The following is a 15,873-nucleotide window of genomic DNA, read 5'->3' as shown; positions in this document are numbered from 1 at the left end:
TCCTATATAATATGTTTACTTCCTGTACAGTATGTCTACTTTATGTATGATATGTCTACTTCCTGTACAGTATGTCTACTTTCTGTATGATATGTCTACTTCCTGTACAGTATGTCTATTTTCTGTATAATATGTTTACTTCCTATATAATATGTTTACTTTCTGTACAGTATGTCTACTTTCTGTATGATATGTCTACTTTCTGTATGATATGTCTACTTCCTGTACAGTATGTCTACTTCCTGTATAATATGTTTGCTTCCTGTACATTATGTCTACTTCCTGTATAATATGTTTACTTCCTGTACAGTATGTCTACTTTCTGTATGATATGTCTACTTCCTGTATAATATGTCTACTTCCTGTATGATATGTCTACTTCCTGTATAATATGTCTACTTCCTGTATGATATGTCTTCCTGTATGATATGTCTACTTTCTAAATAATATGTTTTTTTTCTATATGATATGTTATCTTTATGAAAAAATATTTCCTATTTGCGTAATATACTTACTTTCTTAACAATGTATAATTGCATATGTGTCTATAAACTATGCCCATTCTGAATATTGAAAAGACCTTATACATTTTTGAAACCACAATAAATGAAATTGCATTGTCTCATTTATCTAAAAAAAATTGTGATATATTAACGATCTTTGTAACATGATTAGTGCCGTGATAAAATCAGCTGATGATATGTACTACTACACCATATAAACAAATGTTACTTACCAAGCATAATGCTTCCAACTCTTTTAAGGTGGACACTAACTGATGACACGATTTAATAAAGACAAACACGACAACCGTCAGTTGTACACCTAGTCTGATTGACAGAAGGAAGTACTTGGCATGTGGCTGGTACTTAACGTCGCTGATACTGGAATTGTATAGACACGGATAATTATCGACTGCACGGTCATCTTCATCAGACAAATGATCAGCGTGAAGCGTACTGGTTCTGATGTAGAGTTCTAGCAAATATTGCAAATAGTGTGACGAAATGATCAACAGATTATAGTAAAATGCATAACAATAAACACTTGGTCAAAAATGTAAAAGAATCTGTGACTCCTCTCAGCCTGAAAAGATGTTTCCCTGTAGACTATCCCTAAATTTTACGCGCCAATTTTGCTGCGTGGAAATGACCTGTTTGTGCCGAATTACATGATATACTGATACGTGACTGAGAATGCTTTCACTCTGATCGGGTGAATTGTTTGCTGTGTTTCTGCGACTGCCTGTTGTTCATCAAATCTGACCTCGAATATCCTGCCCGTTTCTCCTTAGGATGGACTGTGAGAGAGTCATGTGATGTTTCATGGTTGTTGTAATACCATCTTGGAAGTCAAATTAAAAATGGTAAGGTGCCTAACTATGATGATATCCTGAAGTTGGTGGTCACCTTAGTCCTCGGCTTACTTATGCTGATGATATCCTGCCAGTTGCTGGTCACCTTAGTCCTCGGCTTACTTATGCTGATGATATCCTGACAGTTGCCTGGTCACCTTAGTCCTCGGCTTACTTATGCTGATGATATCCTGCCAGTTGCTGGTCACCTTAGTCCTCGGCCAGTTGCTGGTCACCTTAGTCCTCGGCTTACTTATACTGATGATATCCTGACAGTTGCTGGTCACCTTAGTCCTCGGCTTACTTATACTGATGATATCCTGCCAGTTGCTGGTCACCTTAGTCCTCGGCTTACTTATGCTGATGATATCCTGACAGTTGCTGGTCACCTTAGTCCTCGGCTTACTTATACTGATGATATCCTGACAGTTGCCTGGTCACCTTAGTCCTCGGCTTACTTATACTGATGATATCCTGCCAGTTGCTGGTCACCTTAGTCCTCGGCTTACTTATACTGATGATATCCTGACAGTTGCCTGGTCACCTTAGTCCTCGGCTTACTTATACTGATGATATCCTGTCAGTTGGTGGTCACCTTCGTCCTCGGCTTACTTATACTGATGATATCCTGAGAGTTGGTGGTCACCTTAGTCCTCGGCTTACTTATACTGATGATATCCTGACAGTTGCCTGGTCACCTTCGTCCTCGGCTTACTTATACTGATGATATCCTGACAGTTGCCTGGTCACCTTCGTCCTCGGCTTACTTATACTGATGATATCCTGACAGTTGCCTGGTCACCTTCGTCCTCGGCTTACTTATACTGATGATATCCTGAGAGTTGCCTGTTCACCTTAGTCCTCGGCTTACTTATCCTGGATGATATCCTGAGAGATGGTGGTCACCTTAGTCCTCGGCTTACTTATACTGATGATATCCTGACAGTTGCTGGTCACCTAAGTTAACGGCTTACTTATCCTGGATGATATCCTGTCAGTTGCTGGTCACCTTAGTCCTCGGCTTAATTATACTGATGATATCCTGTCAGTTGCTGGTCACCTAAGTCAACGGCTTACTTATCCTGGATGATATCCTAAGAGATGGTGGTCACCTTAGTCCTCGGCTTACTTATACTGATGATATCCTGACAGTTGCTGGTCACCTAAGTTAACGGCTTACTTATCCTGGATGATATCCTGTCAGTTGCCGGTCACCTTAGTCCTCGGCTTACTTATGCTGATGATATCCTGACAGTTGGTGGTCACCTTAGTCCTCGGCTTACTTATACTGATGATATCCTGAGAGTTGGTGGTCACCTTAGTCCTCGGCTTACTTATGCTGATGATATCCTGACAGTTGCCTGGTCACCTTAGTCCTCGGCTTACTTATACTGATGATATCCTGAGAGTTGGTGGTTTTTCGGCTTAATACTGATGATATCCTGAGAGTTGGTGGTCATTTTCATTATTTTGAAATGCCAGTTGGTGGTCACCTTAGTCCTCGGCTTACTTATACTGATGATACTTCATTCTACTCTTTAGTAGCTGTGTACATACTTGAAGGCATCATAGGTCTACAACTTTAAATCAGATCAAGTGACATGTTATTAGCTGCCAGCATGCGTTTGCATTGTCTAGGTTTCATATATATGTTTTTACTGTTTTAAAAAGTCCCTGTATAGGGTTTGAAGTGTTAAAATGTTGTTTTACAGTGAAGTAAGCGATAGACCAATGGTACAAGTTTTACCCTTATCTGTTTCCGTTCAATACTTATTGTGTACAGGTTTGCATCTTGTTTATCCCAATTCGCGAGGTCTCATCCGATCTCTTAAAGTACCAGAATAAAGCTGCGTCCAAGGTTACATAATGACTAACATAATTAACAACTTCCTACTCAGTGTTCACAACAGTGTAGAAACTGCGCGAATGCATGTGTCTAAAGGTACTCAAACGCTTCTCATACTTGACAAAAATATACAACTGATGTATGCTGCAAGCAGAATAATTCACATTAACTACCTTTGCATCAGAATAAAATTGATAGTGACAAAATGAATAACGATTATAATCTAACCGAGGAAATATATCTGTGACCTCCCTCACGTGTCTTGTTCAGTGAGGTAGCCAACAATTTAAGGAATGATTCTGTTCACATAAGATTGATACTTCAAACAAAACGAGGAATATATATACACATTTGTGTATCCCTGATATGATCAACAGTGCCTTGATCATTAAAAAGCGTGTAGTAGAGACGTATGATATAACCAGTGTTGTTTGTTAATATCTATATTACTATTTTTTTCATCACAATATGTCATAGGTTGCAGCACATATTACATATGATTGATATTTCCTTGTGATTTCATTTCCGTTTTGGACTAAGTGCTATATGCGGTCTAGCGTGATGTAGGAATAGGGCAATATTGTATTTTATATACATGTATATATACTTAACTGTGTGTATATTATTTGGTGCATTTAACTGGTGATTTAAATTTGATTTTTTTTTTAATTTCTACTAAATATACATTTATCAAAATCTTTACAATAAAATTCTTTGTTTTCGATCAACTTCTTACTTAAAGTAGAGAGAAATCCTCTTTTGTTGGAATGTGATACTTAAAAGATATTCTCTGCGATCACGCTATACACTCAGTGGCTCTCGCAGACATCCTATTTAGATTTACTTTTTGACTCCTTCAAACTCCAGCTTCGCATTGATTTTTGCTCTTTATTGAGGGCTTTTGAAGTCCATCTGCTGAAGGGTTTATCGAGAAACCTAAAATTTCTCTAACGACTAAAGTTTGTGACTTTGTCTTTGCTTTATATTCTATGTATGTGATGTATCTTGCATGGTGGAGGAGGGGTGTCGCTATTGAAGTGACAAAAAATCACGTTCATCACATATACCCACTAGAAATGAAAATCAAAGACACGACAGATTCTTCTACATTAGCTACTTATCTCCATCTTTTCTCCCGTCTTTGAACTTTTCCCCTTAAACATTTCACATCCTCTTTCTACATTATTAGTACTTCCTGTAAAACTATTTTGCACAAATACAAAAAAAAATTTATCCGATAATTTACCTATTCTTTATCGTTCTACATATTAATGTATTGCAAAAGGAGACAGATTTACAAGAAGATTATGGCCACCTACTTCAGACGTTCCTAAAGCATCGTGTTTATATCCTTCACGTCTACATACATAATTTTGCATGTGCAATTGAAATACCAACAGGTCAAGATAATCACAATCCGAACTCAAGTTTAATAAAACTAGGGATAAATATGAACAAAAGAATAATTTACGCGAAGACTCCTGAAAAAAAAAAACAAGGAAAATAAGACCAGGAAGAATAATCATTTTCTACTTCGATGACTTCCGCCATGTAAATTTTGGTTAATCCAAGTAAGTATTATCACGTTCTCAGATAAGAACAAGCTATACCACAACGATAGCAAACGCTAAACTAACGAACAGCAATCGCGCCAGTTTCATATCGCAGAAATAAAACGTTAACCTTTTTTCATATTTTACTCTGTCTTCTAATTCATTTCTGTTTGCTCTAATGAAATTGCTGAAAATTGCATCAATAAATAATTTGAGTGATTTGGGAATATCATTTATGATTTTTTCTTAGTGCATGGAAATTTTATTCCAATTCAGTGATTGTTGCTTCATGCCTTCATAAATGAAAAAAAGGCGTGGTTTGTCTCACCTAATTAAAATTATATCAAAGACTCACATTCTCTTTATGGATATTCATTATTCGACTTATTGTAAATTATGATTAGATTTAGGGATATCCGTAATTAGATTTAGGGATATCCGTAATTAGACTGAGGGATATCCGTAATTAGATTTAGGGATATCCGTAATTAGATTTAGGGATATCCGTAATTAGATTTAGGGATATCCGTAATTAGATTTAGGGATATCCGTAATTAGATTTAGGGATATCCGTAATTAGACTGAGGGATATCCGTAATTAGATTTAGGGATATCCGTAATTACATTTAGGGATATACGTGATTAGATTTAGGGATATTCGTAATTACATTTAGGGAATGGATATCTATAATTCTATTTGTAGATATCCATAATTCAGTCTAAAAGATGTATGGATATTGATAATTAGATTTCGAATCTGGTTTCCCTATCAGTCTCAAAATGGATAATGAACATATAAGGACCAATGGGAACTGCCATGATAATTTATTACCCTGGAAGCAATATATTTGTAGGATTACATTTAAATGTGCATTAAAGTTATTTCTTATCCTATAACGGCTTGAGCCGGCATAAGATTGAAACTAACACAAACATAAGACAAACGTCACCTGAAGTTATCACAATACGAATGTGTATAGTATGTATAGCTTTAAAACGAAGAAAAATCAAAAGTACTGCTATATATTAAAATCTTTATTGATAATGCAGATAACAAGGCGTATAGGGGTCATAAGACTCGTATATAATGTATTATATTATTGTTGTCATCTAGGCATAAATATGTCCTTGTACAATTGTAGTGCATTTGATCTGACATCTGACTGTTGGATGATACAATTTTGACACATCAGTCTACCTCACTTGACAAAACATATGTCGAAATATTTAACAGATGTAAATGTATAGCGTCTTTATAATTGTATCGTTATAACCTAAGATACAGTAACGAATCTTATATATAATATTGTATCTAAAACATGTATATTGAACTATATAATTTTAATTTGTATTTAAAACATATATTTACATAATGCACAAAGTAAACATCACTTTAATACCTCATCATAAGATGTTTGTCAAAAGCAGAAAAATCACTTCATTCAAAATTATCTTAACGATTTTTATCATTTCCACAGGGTAAGTCTTACTTAAGTTAAGAAGTTATCTTATCTCCAATAATTAGTAAGCTGTAACTCGAAATTCAAAATAATCTAAAATGAGTTTTGATAACAAAAATATTCCGAATTCATCATTCTTAGGATTGACTGGTTTTATGTCGCTAAGATCCGAAGTTTTATATTTGAAAAACTTGAATGTTTTCTTTACCAGTTATAATCAATTAACCGAGAACAGATATATACAGATAGATAAAAAGATAATTTTTATTTTCCCATTTTCATTAGATTTCTTCGCCAGTTATAATCGATTATCACAGAACAGGTAACCTTATATATATACAGATATATAGGTATGGATAATTTTTATTTCCCCATTTTCATAATATTATAACCAGGCTATTATAATGTAGTGCAGAATATTATGTTGTGAAATAGAATGGACAGTTCTAAGTAAAGATATAATTTTACTTGTACAGATATCATTACAAAAGTGCAGGATTTCGCCGATGCTATCCTAATAAAAACATTTGTATTCGTCACGCTGTTTTACTTTGAAATATTTCCGTGTCATTTAGTGCAGTGTTGGAAACTCCAGGAATCACAAATAAATAGAATATACAGCTAATTATTTATTGATTGTGTAGCCGATGATTTCTGTACCGCCTGGTTAGTATTTATTGGTGGGTGTAGTAGGATGTTTTGTGAGTGTATAACTAGTAATTTATTGGTGGGTGTAGTAGGATGTTTTGTGAGTGTATAACTAGTAATTCATTGGTGGGTGTAGTAGGATGTTTTGTGAGTGTATAACTAGTAATTTATTGGTGGGTGTAGTAGGATGTTTTGTGAGTGTATAACTAGTAATTTATTGGTGGGTGTAGTAGGATGTTTTGTGAGTGTATAACTAGTAATTTATTGGCGGGTGTAGTAGGATGTTTTGTGAGTGTATAACTAGTAATTTATTGGCGGGTGTAGTAGGATGTTTTGTGAGTGTATAACTAGTAATTTATTGGCGGGTGTAGTAGGATGTTTTGTGAGTGTATAACTAGTAATTTATTGGTGGGTGTAGTAGGATGTTTTGTGAGTGTATAACTAGTAATTTATTGGTGGGTGTAGTAGGATGTTTTGTGAGTGTATAACTAGTAATTTATTGGTGGGTGTAGTAGGATGTTTTGTGAGTGTATAACTAGTAATTTATTGGTGGGTGTAGTAGGATGCTTTGTAAGTGTATAACTAGTAATTTATTGGTGGGTGTAGTAGGATGTTTTGTAAGTGGATAACTAGTTAATTTACTGGTGATGCATCAAGATGTTTTTAAAAAATCATATTAGCGGAGTTATTAAGTATTTGTATGGAAGACGATAGTTCGATCCGTAACAATGTGCATGTTCTTTAGTACAAATGTTATTACACAATTATTCACTTGTGTGATCCTCGTTCGTCTCCCAGATCGATATCGAATAAACAGTTCCTTTTCCACAAACTGACGGGAAATGCAGTACTGCAGGTGAACATTTGTCTCCTCATTAGTTACAATCGGTCCATCATCACCTCATTCCATAGAAAGGCAGCCTTTCAAAGACAATAAAACAACATATGGTAACAGGGTACATTTAGAACTCGTCAATGAATCTTAGCAAATTGTTGAAGCCTTTGGGTTGAGTGAGGATAATCAAGATTTGTCAAAGTATATATCAAGGATGACTGACCTTCTACATTGTTGATGCTCTAAGATACCAACAAATATAATGTAAAGGACAACGTGGATTTATGGGAATCTAACAATCAATGGAATGAAATTGTTTAAAAAAAAATAAAATGCGTACGATTTTTAATATAGATTTGTAAAGAAGACAAAGCAATTAAGTGGTATTTTATTCAAGGCCTCAGTGAAATAAAATGAACACTTACGTCTCTGTTCAAAGAGAGGATGTTTACGGGCTTCGAATGCCGTGATTCTCATGTTCATGTCCGGTTCCAGTAACCGCAGCACCAACTCATTGAAAAGTGGAGGTATATTCTTCAAAACAAAAGGAGAATTAGATATAAAAGACATTGTGATACTATGCCTCCATAACAGAAGTTTGTATCTCAGGAACGTTAACCTAAGGACAATTAATATCTCAGGCACGTTAACCTAAGTACAGTTAATATCTCAGGCACGTTAACCTAAGTACAGTTAATATCTCCGGCACGTTAACCTAAGTACAGTTAATATCTCAGGCACGTTAACCTAAGCACAGTTGATATATCAGGCACGTCAAACCAAGTACAGTTAATTTATCAGGCACGTCAACCTAAGTACAGTTAATATCTCAGGCACGTTAACCTAAGTACAATTAATATCTCAGGCACGTCAACCTAAGTACAGTTAATATCTCAGGCACGTTAACCTAGGTACAATTAATATCTCAGGCACGTTAACCTAAGTACAGTTAATATCTCAGGCACGTCAACCTAGGTACAATTGATATCTCAGGCACTTTAACCTAAGTACAGTTAATATCTCAGGCACGTCAACCTAGGTACAATTAATATCTCAGGCACGTTAACCTAGGTACAGTTAATATCTCAGGCACGTTAACCTAAGTACAGTTAATATCTCAGGCACGTCAAACCAAGTACAGTTAATATCTCAGGCACGTTAACCTAGGTACAATTAATATCTCAGGCACGTCAAACCAAGTACAGTTAATATCTCAGGCACGTCAACCTAGGTACAATTAATATCTCAGGCACGTTAACCTAAGTACAGTTAATATCTCAGGCACGTTAACCTAAGTACAGTTAATATCTCAGGCATGTCAAACCAAGTACAGTTAATATCTCAGGCACGTCAACCTAGGTACAATTAATATCTCAGGCACGTTAACCTAAGTACAGTTAATATCTCAGGCACGTTAACCTAAGTACAGTTAATATCTCAGGCACGTCAAACCAAGTACAGTTAATATCTCAGGCACGTTAACCTAGGTACAATTAATATCTCAGGCACGTTAACCTAAGTACAGTTAATATCTCAGGCACGTTAACCTAAGTACAGTTAATATCTCAGGCACGTCAAACCAAGTACAGTTAATATCTCAGGCACGTTAACCTAAGCACAGTTGATATATCAGGCACGTCAAACCAAGTACAGTTAATTTATCAGGCACGTCAACCTAAGGACAGTTAATATCTCAGGCACGTCAACCTAGGTACAGTTAATATCTCAAGCACGTCAACCTAGGTACAGTTGATATATCAGGCACGTTAACCTAGGTACAATTAATATCTCAGGCACGTTAACCTAGGTACAATTAATATCTCAGGCACGTCAAACCAAGTACAGTTAATATCTCAGGCACGTCAACCTAAGGACAGTTAATATCTCAGGCACGTTAACCTAAGTACAGTTAATATCTCAGGCACGTCAAACCAAGTACAGTTAATATCTCAGGCACGTTAACCTAGGTACAATTAATATCTCAGGCATGTCAAACCAAGTACAGTTAATATCTCAGGCACGTCAACCTAGGTACAATTAATATCTCAGGCACGTTAACCTAAGTACAGTTAATATCTCAGGCACGTTAACCTAAGTACAGTTAATATCTCAGGCACGTCAAACCAAGTACAGTTAATATCTCAGGCACGTTAACCTAGGTACAATTAATATCTCAGGCACGTTAACCTAAGTACAGTTAATATCTCAGGCACGTCAACCTAGGTACAATTAATATCTCAGGCACGTTAACCTAAGTACAGTTAATATCTCAGGCACGTTAACCTAAGTACAGTTAATATCTCAGGCACGTCAAACCAAGTACAGTTAATATCTCAGGCACGTTAACCTAAGCACAGTTGATATATCAGGCACGTCAAACCAAGTACAGTTAATTTATCAGGCACGTCAACCTAAGGACAGTTAATATCTCAGGCACGTCAACCTAGGTACAGTTAATATCTCAAGCACGTCAACCTAGGTACAGTTGATATATCAGGCACGTTAACCTAGGTACAATTAATATCTCAGGCACGTTAACCTAGGTACAATTAATATCTCAGGCACGTCAAACCAAGTACAGTTAATATCTCAGGCACGTCAACCTAAGGACAGTTAATATCTCAGGCACGTTAACCTAAGTACAGTTAATATCTCAGGCACGTCAAACCAAGTACAGTTAATATCTCAGGCACGTTAACCTAGGTACAATTAATATCTCAGGCACGTCAAACCAAGTACAGTTAATATCTCAGGCACGTCAACCTAGGTACAATTAATATCTCAGGCACGTTAACCTAAGTACAGTTAATATCTCAGGCACGTTAACCTAAGTACAGTTAATATCTCAGGCACGTTAACCTAAGTACAGTTAATATCTCAGGCACGTTAACCTAAGTACAGTTAATATCTCAGGCACGTTAACCTAGGTACAATTAATATCTCAGGCACGTAACAATTAATATCTCAGGCACGTCAACCTAGGTACAATTAATATCTCAGGCACGTTAACCTAAGTACAGTTAATATCTCAGGCACGTTAACCTAAGAACTCTGGTGTATTATTTCAGTACCTGATTGATTGTAACCAATGAACATCAGACCCTTGTTACAGGTAATACAGGTGTGCTAAAAAGGGAAGTCTTTGACTTCTGTTATAGCTATACGTCAGTCAAACATTAATTTTTTATCTGATCATGCTCCATACGAAGCCAGTGACTACAGGTACCAGTAAAGTATGTTCTTGTACCTGGACTGTCAAAAGCATCCTCTGCAATAGCTGACCAATGCTAAGCATATCCTTAGCTTTGTCTTCTCTTTCGCGTCGTTCCAGGGGATCAACTCCTTCTCGTAAGCATTCGGCTTTGAAGTTGTCTGTTGCATGCAATCCAAATAAAATAGGAAATAGAGTTTTAATGTTAGCGAGTTAATTTAACTAAATCACACCCTTAAGCATTCTACATATTATAGTATTCCTAATTATATAGATTACTCATAATGGGTGCTAATATCGCAATATCACATCGACTTTTCAGGAAGAAACAGCACAAAAGTCTTCGTTTTACGTTGTACGGAGTTATTTCTATTTTGAAAATATCAATGAATCAACTTTAAAGTCAATCAGAGATGATAACGTTAAACCAACGTACCACTGAAGATTTGTTGTACCATTGATTTCTCCAAGTGCTTTCTCGTTCGTACAGATCTTGACGGGAATATCTGAAGAATGCTAGACCGTAGCTTGGAATCTAACAGAATCATGTCACCTTAGACAGAAAATCAATGTGAACAACTGTTAATATATTTTTTATGTTTAACGAATATCACAACACATGGAACAGTCATAATTGTGAAGTACATTACATTAGCCGCAGACAATCAATGGAAAGTCTTAATGTAAGTCTGTATTAGTAACAATAACTGGACAGCACCTTTCTATATATAAAAAACAAGAATGAATAGCACCTTCAAACGTTAAGAGTTAAATACACTAAAGATAAGTATTGAATTAAGCTGCATACACAGCTGTTTCGTCCTTCTAGGAGTTGTTATTGACAATAAGACACTGAAACCTAGGAGGCGAGTGAGAAAATCGAATATGGTGGAAACAAATGCCAATGGTCATCGGAAAAAGCTATGGCCTAGCCAAAAATTTAAATAATTTCAGAACGTTAAGCGTATGTGCATTTCCGAAACCGTGTCAATATTCAAATAAGTTTTAAACCATGTCGTGTTAATTAGATAATTATTTGTGACGTCAAAAACCTGTGTGATATGTCATACGTGTACGTACCACTGATTTCTCCCAAGATCACGCCGTCAGCGTGCAATTTGGCCATCCCCCGAACTAACTGTTCCAGGAAGAGTAGTAGCCCTTTCCTACTACCTGTGTGCCTGCCCAAATTCACCACAGTCGATAGCAGATTATGTTCTGAATACAAAATAAAGCCAGTCAATATATTTAAAACATGAACCCGAAACAGTGAACAAACTTTACATCTCGTCAACTCACTTAATAAATATACGTAATTAACATTTTCCCGTTAAAGCAAATGATTTTGAGGCAACACATTGTATTCAGTCACAAAACGTACAAAAACGATTTGTACTTATCAAAATTATTTTGGTAATAATATCTTATATACATATATCTACATGAGAATGATAAAGGTGTTCAAACCACACTGTATATACATGTATATTGTAAAGATCTAGAAAGTTATTTTCCTTGAAGTTTACGGATATTACTCTCCGTCTCCTTCAGAAAAAGTATTGCTTATTATGTGATTGCTATTGATATAAGATTTCATTCTCGTATGATGTAACTCCTGTGTCCAGCAACATATCAAACATTTATATAACAGACATGCATTATCTAATTCCATCCTCTACGATGATCTACAAATCCAGTAACACATGCAGTTTCACTAAATGATCCGTCTGTGTCCAGCGACATTTGTGTGATATTATACTTCAATATAATAGACATGCATTACCTGATTTCTTCTATTATACCCAGTCTAACCAGTCAGATGAGTTGTTAAATGTAACGCTTATGAACAGTGAACGGGGAAGAACACAAAGCAATCGTAATGATAATGCCATGGACACATCTCTAAACAAAGGGAGGTGCAGAAAAATACAGTCAAACTTCGATAATTCGATATTCAAGGGACCGTCATAAAAATATCGATACATCGGGACTTCGATACAAAAATAGTTCAGTCAAATAGCTGGTTCACGTAATAGGGGTCCGTATTTAAAAGTTTTTTTCATTATGTTTTAGACAAAAGATAACAATTATGTGTGTATTAATGATTTAGATAAAGACTCAACAATCAAAAACAGTTAAATTGAATTTTATTACGACCAAACAACAATAAATAACATGAAACATTCGAAGTACATGGCAATGAAGTATCACACGTAAATGACGAAATGGGTAAATGATAATTTATACGGAAATCAACTCAAACATTGAGTATGAGCAATGCAACCAAGCCATCTCTCTAGAGAGTAAGGTGCGTTCCGCATGTTTTTACAGTACGGTAATTAGTACAACCATAACATCTCAAAATGGCGTCATGTGATTTGACAATAATAACACTTGCCTCAATTCGGCGGGTGTATGTATCAATCTTTCTAACATAGCATATCTTACTGTTCAAACTAATTATTGGTCATTGACTAATTGGATACAAGAGGTGGTAAAATGCCATTGTCCTGATCGACCGTAACGGTAAACAAAAGATTAACGCTGGAGGGTCTCGCTACAGGTGTGAATTTGTTTCGGTCGACTGACCATCGAGCACAGTGACCACAGGTAAATTTTGATCGATTTATTCATGGTGATTTTGAACGAATTTATATGACTTGTACTGTAGAAAATTATCGAAACACCGAGAATATCGAAACATAAATGATCGATTCATGAGTAGTGAGTTAAGTAGAAATATATAAGGAAAATAGTCGGGACCAAGTAAAAATATCGACACAGCGAGAATATCGAATCATCGAAGATCGATTCATCGAAGTTTGACTGTACATAAAACTAGAGGAAAACCAAGTGACGTCATACATATACATCATGCTTGGGACTGTGCATGCAGTTTACCTTTCATTTTCTGTGGTGAAATGAAGAAAAAGATTTGTATCAATATATAAGCATAAGCTAATTGCGTATATTTGATATTGCACTTGAAGAATTATATCAAATCCAGTGTTTTGTAAAAATAAGTAAACGGCGTTCATACATTTTAGATAAACTTATTAGTCTGAATCATTCGCCATAGCCCAGATTGTAAAAATATGTCAAAATGTAACTCTGTGTTAGAAAGCCATCGGAAACATTGACAATACTTTCAAATAACTTTTAATCAGAAGCAGTATTATAAAAACGGATAGTGAACCGATTCACGCAGCGTGCATTTCAGTAAAAAAGGACGGTATCATTTGTATGGTCACTCACAGTCTTCAAACTATCATTATACAACAAAATACCATACAATGAAATAGTGCTTTATCAGGCTATTTATCATGTGGTGGTAGTGGTGGTGTGTGGTAGTGGTGGTGTGTGGTAGTGGTGGTGTGTGGTGTTGGTGGTGATGGTGTGTGGTAGTGGTGGTGTGTGGTGGTAGTGGTGGTGTGTGGTAGTGGTGATGGTGTGTGGTGGTGGTGGTGTGTGGTGTTGATGGTGATGGTGTGTGGTAGTGGTGGTGGTGTGTGGCGTTGGTGGTGATGGTGTGTGGTAGTGGTGGTAGTGGTGGTGTGTGGTAATGGTGATGGTGTGTGGTGGTGGTGGTGTGTGGTGTTGGTGGTGATGGTGTGTGGTAGTGGTGGTGGTGTGTGGTAGTGGTGATGGTGTGTGGTGGTGGTGGTGTGTGGTGTTGATGGTGATGGTGTGTGGTAGTGGTGGTGGTGTGTGGTGTTGGTGATGGTGTGTGGTGGTGGTGGTGTGTGGTGTTGGTGGTGATGGTGTGTGGTAGTGGTGGTGGTTTGTGGTGTTGATGGTGATGGTGTGTTGTGTGTGTGGTGGTGTGTGGTGTTGGTGGTGATGGTGTGTGGTAGTGGTGGTGGTGTGTAGTGTTGATGGTGATGGTGTGTGGTGGTGGTGGTGTGTGGTGGTGGTGGTGGTGTGTGGTGTTGATGGTGATGGTGTGTTGTGTGTGTGGTGGTGTGTGGTGTTGGTGGTGATGGTGTGTGGTGGTGGTGGTGGTGTGTGGTGTTGATGGTGATGGTGTGTGGTGGTGGTGGTGGTGTGTGGTGTTGATGGTGATGGTGTGTGGTGGTGGTGTGTGGTGGTGGTGTGTGGTGGTGGTGTGTGGTGTTGGTGGTGATGGTGTGTGGTAGTGGTGTGTGGTAGTGGTGGTGGTGTGTGATATTGGTGGTGATGGTGTGTGGTAGTGGTGATGGTGTGTGGTAGTGGTGGTGGTGTGTGGTGTTGGTGGTGATGGTGTGTGGTAGTGGTGGTGGTGTGTGGTGTTGAAGGTGATGGTTGTTGTGTGTGTGGTGGTGTGTGGTGTTGGTGGTGATGGTGTGTGGTGGTGGTGGTGGTGTGTGGTGTTGATGGTGATGGTGTGTGGTGGTGGTGGTGGTGTGTGGTGTTGATGGTGATGGTGTGTGGTGGTGGTGTGTGGTGTTGGTGGTGATGGTGTGTGGTAGTGGTGATGGTGTGTGGTAGTGGTGGTGGTGTGTGATGTTGGTGGTGATGGTGTGTGGTGGTGGTGTGTGGTGTTGATGGTAATGGTGTGTGGTGGTGGTGTGTGGTGTTGGTGGTGATGGTGTGTGGTAGTGGTGTGTGGTGTTGGTGGTGATGGTGTGTGGTAGTGGTGGTAGTGGTGGTGTGTGGTAGTGATGATGGTGTGGGGTGGTGGTGGTGGTGGCGTGTGGTGTTGGTGGTGATGGTGTGTGGTAGTGGTGGTGGTGTGTGGCGTTGGTGGTGATGGTGTGTGGTGTTGATGGTAATGGTGTGTGGTGGTGGTGTGTGGTGTTGGTGGTGATGGTGTGTGGTAGTGGTGTGTGGTGTTGGTGGTGATGGTGTGTGGTAGTGGTGGTAGTGGTGGTGTGTGGTAGTGATGATGGTGTGGGGTGGTGGTGGTGGTGGCGTGTGGTGTTGGTGGTGATGGTGTGTGGTAGTGGTGGTGGTGTGTGGCGTTGGTGGTGATGGTGTGTGGTAGTGG

Source organism: Ylistrum balloti, unplaced genomic scaffold (assembly GCF_031769215.1).
Source record: "Ylistrum balloti isolate Yb309-2 unplaced genomic scaffold, AGI_CSIRO_Ybal_v1 Utg369612, whole genome shotgun sequence".
Lineage (NCBI taxonomy): Eukaryota > Metazoa > Mollusca > Bivalvia > Pectinida > Pectinidae > Ylistrum > Ylistrum balloti.
This window is presented reverse-complemented; position numbering follows the sequence as displayed.